Genomic DNA, 7,497 nt, shown 5'->3' on the forward strand with positions numbered 1-7,497 from the left:
CTCTGTGGAAGATTTAAGCTAAATCTTCCACAGGGGTAGTGCGAATTTTAAATGGAAGAGCCCGATTTGGGCTATTTACGTTGTTGTCATCTCTTGACATTTTGAGGTTAAAACATCACACCTCAATATAATAAAATTAATACAGATTTTATGATTTTGGTTAAATTAAGCTTAAAATCTGAACATTATAATTAAGAATTAATTATGATCTTATGAAAATAGAATTTATACAAAACAAAAACAAGAAGTAGTAATTAAGTAATTAAATTGAGGTTTGATGAATTATAGGACTTTATTAGATGGCAGTGTCTAGATTTTGTCTAGCCTAAATCATTAATTAACACTTCGTCACTAATTCACATCCACCTTGAACTAGATTGAACCATGATTGAACCGTCAAATAAGTAGTTTCAGTGGCGTAGCTAGTGGCTGTGGCACCCGGGCTAAGGATACATAATGCCCCCCTCCAAAAAAAATATATCAGACAGCCAGCAACAGGCCAAAAAGATGTTCAGAAATTTTTTTTCAGGCATAGTTTGTTACAAGCTGGCAACGACGTTATTTCAAGTCCTTATATAGTTAAGTTTCACATCAGGGGTGGGGCCAAAAATAAAATTCAATTTTTGGCCGTTTATGGGCCCAAAACCCCCATTTTTGGTCAAAAAAATGGTCAAAATTTAAAAGTGGTCCAATCTTCTTGAAATGCATATCAAATTACTCGTCTTGACGAGTAGAGTTGAAAAATGTATAGTTTTACCTATCTCTGACCTTGACCAAAAATGGGGGTTTTTGGCCCATAAACGGCCAAAAATTGAATTTTATTTTTGGCACCGTCCCTGATGTGAAACTTAAAGCCATATTATAACATTTGCTGAGGAGAACGCCCTAAAAAAAATTTAAATTCAGGTTTTTACACGATTGTAATGTACTTTAGTAAACAAAGATTCTCTGCAAAAATCAAGACTTTAGGTGCTGTAGTTTTGTCAAAATCCGAGATTTTGAATAAACCGCCTGAATCAGCGTTTTATTATTACGAAAGAAATATTAGTCGAACGCGTATGCGATGTCAACACACCCCTACGTACACGGCGTGTGGGACACACACACACACCCCGCCAGAGGGTCGTACCATATTACAACCGCCGGCGTGACATGCATTGGCGCTAGTTGTAAATTCTGATTTTCTTTGCTTTACCTCACTTGTTCGGCTCAAAATTAAAAGGGACATATCTGACAGTAAATTAATACTAATCTATATTTAAAGAAATGTTATAATATGGCTTTAACTATATAAGGACTTGAAATAACATCGTTGCCAGCTTGTAACAAACTATGCCTGAAATTTTTTTTTCTGAACATCTTTTTGGCCTATGGCTGTCTGTCTGTATTGAAACAATTGCACGAGGAACGCGAGAAATTTGCACAAATACCATTAATTAATTTTGGTAATAATGAAGTTGAATTTCGGTCTTATAATTGATCTAAATGGCTATGTGCTGAAATGCGCGCGAAAATTTTGACTTTCATCGCTTGGAGGGGGCGCAGAATTGATGCTGAATTAGTCAAATCGGCGCCCCTAAGGTGGCGCCCATGGCACGTTCCCCCGCCTCCCCCGTCGCTATGCCACTGACTGTAGTTTCGTTACAAGGCCGGTCCTCTCTCTTCCTCTTTAAGGGCTCGGGTAGCGACGTTTGCACAGTATTTTTGTGGGACCTGAGCACACCAGACACAGCGAATTCCATTTTGTATTCTGAATACGAGGAATGTCATTCTGCTATCATATAGACTAATTTTGATTTTTTTTTAAATTCGTTTGTTTGATGGCATTTAAAACTGTTTTTAACATATTTAAGTAAAGTTTAAAATTGATGGCGCAAATTATTGATCTTTAATTTTGTTTGCATCTTTACAAGGGATAGAAAGACACTTGCATAATGGTACTAGAACATCAGAAAAAATACTAACAAATGGCAAGGAAATTTTCAAAAAACTTTTTATCATGAAATGTAAGGAATAAGTCCATTTTATTTGATTTTAAATTTAAATATAAATTATACCGTAAAACCTTGTCTATACAAGTATATAGTGTTTTGAATGAAAGCTTACTTAATACAAACCAGCCGTAAATAAGAAAATACAATAGATTGGTCTTAATGTATTTGTTTGTATCCCAGTAAACACAAAAAACGTTTTAAAACGTTTTAAATAAGTTATATTTTGGCTTTTGGTTTAGGTAAAAACGTTTTAATAACATTAAAATGTCGGGTTATATAAAGGTCATGATAACGTTTTAAAACATTTTGTATGAAAACACACTACAACAATATTTTTAAATGTTTTCAAAAAATGTTATTGTAAATTATTTTTGCAAACATTTTTGCCAAATATTCTGTCAATACTTAAATAACATTATGTTAAAATATTTGAAATCAGCAAACACAGAAATGTTCTCAAAATGTTTTTTTCAAAACCTTTTAATAACATTTAAATGTCGGGTTATATCAAGGTCATGAAAACGTTTTTAAATCGTTATTGAAAATATTTTGGGCAAACATTTTTCGCAAATTTTTTTTTCAACCCCAAAATAACATTCTGTTTAGAATGTTTTGTATCAAGTTTTCAAGAATGTTTTTGGAATGTTATTAAAATGTTTTTATATCCTTTATATAACCCGACATTTAAACGTTTTCTGTAAAACATTTTTGTTTGCCGAGCAGTAGATTATCAAAAATGTTTTTAAGGTTATGAAAACGTTTTATACTCTTAATATACCCTTTATATAACCCGACATTTAAATGTTTTCTGACAACCTTTTTTAACCTTTTGCGAATGATGTTGAAAACGTTTTGTGTTTGCTGGGATATGCTTGTGTAGGTAATTTATTTGCTCAAACTCAATGTTATATACTTGTCGCTGGATGGCGCCTGGATTAATTTAGCTTTCATCATGAGCATTATATTTGCCTGTAGACGAGGTTTTACGGTATGTAAGTATATAGCGCCCCTCAATTTGCACACAACTGTGCACTTTATAGAAGAAAAATTACCAAGCAGAAACAAATGAATAATTTAATATAGAAACGAAAATCTATGTTAAAATAGCTCTACAAATATTGTATATGACTTATGAGTGAGATAGCTGTTGGTATTGTCCATGTCTAGAATTGAACATTATATAAGGTTTTTGTTAGAAACATTAATATATGATCACATCAAACAACCGTGAGGTACATCTTACACACTTTCTTTCTTCCTACTGGCCGGCACGATATTATAGATTTGTAGGCCCATTTTGCCAATGTTTTTTTTATCTTTCTAGCCCGTGAGGGTCTTTATTAAAGTGACACAAAAAACAACAATATACAAACATGTATATTAACAAAAAAACACACAAAAATTACATCAGCCAGCAATGATTTTTACATAATATATGACAAAAACTTTTCTAAAATGGTATTATCAATACATTGGTTCAATGTTTGCCAATTTTCGTAAAATTCCCCTTGAAAATCACCCCTCTAAAAAAAAATGGCTACGCCATTTCTGGTTATTCAAATCCGTACACTCACTATGGACATTTACATGATCTTTATCTCTGACAAGGGGAGGGGGTGTAGATTTCAAATGGAGTAACCCACAATAATAATTTTTTATTCCCGCAAGTTCGAAATTGCACCACAGATGACAAATCCCATGGGCTTACGTGTGCATGGACAAACATGATTTGGATCCTTTACCTTAAAACTGGCGCCACATTTGTCAATTTGTAATGTACTTTCTTTCTCAGTCAATTTTTCACCAAATACTTTTAGAAAGATGTTCTTTCATGTATGCAACATTAACTTGAAACAGATTTGTTAACTGTGAGAAATCAAATTTGAAATTGGATAAAGTTGTTTTATAGGGGGTGTGTGGATTTCAACTGGAATGGTATATTCCTGTGTAAAACTAACTTTGAGTATGACGATTCTATTGTATTCCTTCTCAAGAGGTAAACACGTCCCCAGAAATGAACAAATTTACGGAAGCGTATTTGTAACGGCTGCGTCAAGTTCCTTTTTTGTGAAGTATACAAAACTACGCATACGACAAAGTAGGCCCAAGACAAAGTAGGCCCAAGACAAAGTATGCTCACACATGTAGGCCTATACTTTCCAAGACTCATTTTGTAAAAATTTCTCAAGCTCATGTCAGAGCAACCGAAAGTGACTCTCTAACAAGTTTAAGCTTCTTAGTTATATCACAATTCCAGCTGAAGACCATACACCCCCTATGAAAGACCGTAATCTTCTACACAGGGAGTGTGAATTTCAAATAGGGTTAACTGAATGAGTGACTCCATTTGAAATCTACACCCCCTGTGTGCATGGGGGATTAATGCCACGTGTAGGGATGTATGGACTTCAATTGGAATACCCCAATTTCCTATCCTTTCAGGATTGATACTCTTGAAGGGGAAATTGAGGGCGCTCTTTTCATTTCTGAAAGTATGTACTGACATGCACCGTGTAATTTATAGAGAAAGATGAAAAAAAACACCCAAAAAGAACAACAAACAAACAAACGCAGGAGAGTAAAAGAGTTTAAATTGTAATTTATTTCAACTTTACATTTTGTCCATATTAATTTATGTCAAAATATCTTTATTACCAAAATAGTCCAATATTATAAAATACATTATACTCCGTCCAACCAAACATTAAAAAAAAAATGGTATTTTTAGAATCGTTTTAGAATATTATTTATTTTTGCCAATTGTTGAGACTAACAATTAGGCCTAATCAGTGATTCTTCCATTCTACGGTGATTGTAGCTACTGATCAACAGCCTCACCACAATTTTTCCATCAAAACTGTGATTTTGGTAATCAGAAGAAAGCTCATATATTACCCCAGTAAAATTTAACGCCCGAGATGTTTCGTTTCGAAGGGGTGAACTAAAACGAGGTGAATTGTGGTAATCACATATGAAAAGGTTTGGCTACAAAACGATTCTTTTATAAATGCATCTACGCCTCTTTGTCACCTCGATACAACCGAGTATCCCGGGGGGGGGGGCACTTCCATAACAGATATGCATCATGTGCCTCGGATAGACCCTTTTTCAAACCGGCTTGTACCCAATGACCCCCCTTTTTGTGTTATGGTCCTACCTATTACCCAATGACCCCCTTTAAAAAAAATTCATGTACTCAATGACCCCTTCTTTCTATTATTTCCTGCTACCCAATGACCCCTTTTTTAATTCCCAAATTTAGGTGGTATTTGTGTTCTCCTCCAGAAATAATGAGATTTCTCAAATTTCCAAGGTGGCCAAGTTGTTTTTTCGCAGTTTGGCACTTATTTATGTGTACTTAATGATACTATTTTGGCAATCCTGTACCCAATGACTCCCATTGTACAATTTGTTACCCCAATGACCATCCTTTTTCAAAGTTTCCTACCGAATGACCCCGGTTTTTTTAGGTTGTGTACTGAATGACCCCATATTTTTGTAATTGTACATTTGACCTGAACGCCCCCTACTTTTAACATGGCCGAGGCACATCCCTGCCATTTCAGATAGGGAGTGCCCCCCCCGGGCCGAGTACACATATTTTTCTAAGCACATCGAGTCTGGCCTCTACACAGTCTGTGTTTATGCTACGCGGTTGAGTGCATAGGCTTCTCCGTAGTCCACTTGCCAATTGTGCATACTCCGGCTATTACATTTAAGCTTAAAACTCTGATTTAATTAATGTGTGCACAATTGATAGATTTTCACAACTGATCTTTTCAGTCACCGTACGCCCTCTGTTTGTTAGCTTCCCAAGTGGACTACTGACTTTGGATTGCAGTTAACATTTTTAACACGGGACTCTATGGAGAGTTAGGCCAATTTCTGGCCTAACTAAAATTGGTCATGATGTAATGCATCTTTAAATGAATCTGGCTTGTGATTGGTCGCCTAGATCTCGTTATTGTTTAAATCCTCCCGACACGTAGGGCCTACTGGTACCATTAACTATACATGGTACACAACTATCTAGGGAATGCGGCGCTTTGTGCTGGTGGATGAACGTACGCATCTAGCGCGTATTGTACCACCATGCTTAGTCTTGTGGTTAGATTTTATTGAATTGATAAACAAGTATGATTGACAGTGTGTTTTAGAGAACGAAGTCCCGGGGTAAACAGGGGGTAAAGTTCTGCTTAAAAGTGAAAGTCCATAGTCGGTTTTTCGGATAATAAACTGGCAGATTCTAAAATTAGAATTGTTCAGTATTGAAGTGTCATTATAATTATGCCATTATGATATGTTGCATTCAATAATATAAGCCTACGTAGGGCCTATACTTTACTTTTACTGTCACAAATATAATTATATAAACTTTTTCATAACCATTTTATACTAGTATTTTGATGTAATAAATATCAGTATAATTTCGAGTTCAACTGAATGCGTTCATCATGATTAATAACCTTTTTTGTTTTATCAAAATCGACTATGGCATAGTCTATTGAGTGCATAGCATCATAAGAGCTGTGTGAGATCTAGCTGATGACTTGTGGAAAATACGGCATCTACAGGGTGTCCCAAAAAAAAAGAGACCCCTCATTGCGCCCTCTTTTTCTCTTATTTCTTAAAAGTTGATTATATATATTTTGGTATGTAAAGAAACCTGTAATCGTTAGCTTTAATAAACCAAAACAATTATTTCAATCGGCTCACAACTTTTGAAGATATGCCCTTTTGAATAAAAGTACCCGTTTTTCACTCTCTCCACGGATAACAAACAGAGTGGTTGGGATGGCTCATGCTGTGTAGTGGCCTGCACGATCACCAGACTTCACAACACTTGATATTTTCCAAGATCTTCGCAAACGTATTACAGAATGCATTCGCAAGTATCCGGCGCACAAGGATGGTACGCAACGCAATTGATGCAATGAGGACCGGGGCTGAAACCTGTATTTGCCAAGGAGGCAACCAGGTAGAGGGCAGAGCAGCACAGTAAACTCACTTCAGAAAAACCAAACAGCCTTTTAGGGCTACCTTTTATCCTAAAAAGAGAAATGAATTATGTTGTAAATCAAAAAAAGAAAGCAAGAAACAACAAAGTAAGAAAGTAAGAAACATAATAAAACAAAAAGGCATAAATAACCAAGAAAAAATAAGTAATTGCAAGTAAAGCAAAAGAAGTCCCATTCGGCATCCATTTTACTCACAAATTAATGACACTATTAACAAAATCCATGCCCATAAACCCACCGGTAAAGCCCATTCCATAAAGTTACTTTATAAAGTTATAAAGTAGCCAAACCTTCTCCGTGGACAGAGTGAAAAACGGGTACATTTCTTTAAAAGAGCATATCTTCAAAACTTGTGAGCCGATTGATATAATTGTTTTGGTTTATTAAAGCTAACGACTCAAGGTTTCTTTACATACCAAAATATATTTGATCAACTTTTCAAAAATAGGATAAAAAGAGGGCGCAATGAGGGGCCTTTTTTGGGG

The sequence above is a fragment of the Amphiura filiformis genome, chromosome 18, assembly GCF_039555335.1.
Source record: "Amphiura filiformis chromosome 18, Afil_fr2py, whole genome shotgun sequence".
NCBI classification, from domain to species: Eukaryota; Metazoa; Echinodermata; class Ophiuroidea; order Amphilepidida; family Amphiuridae; genus Amphiura; species Amphiura filiformis.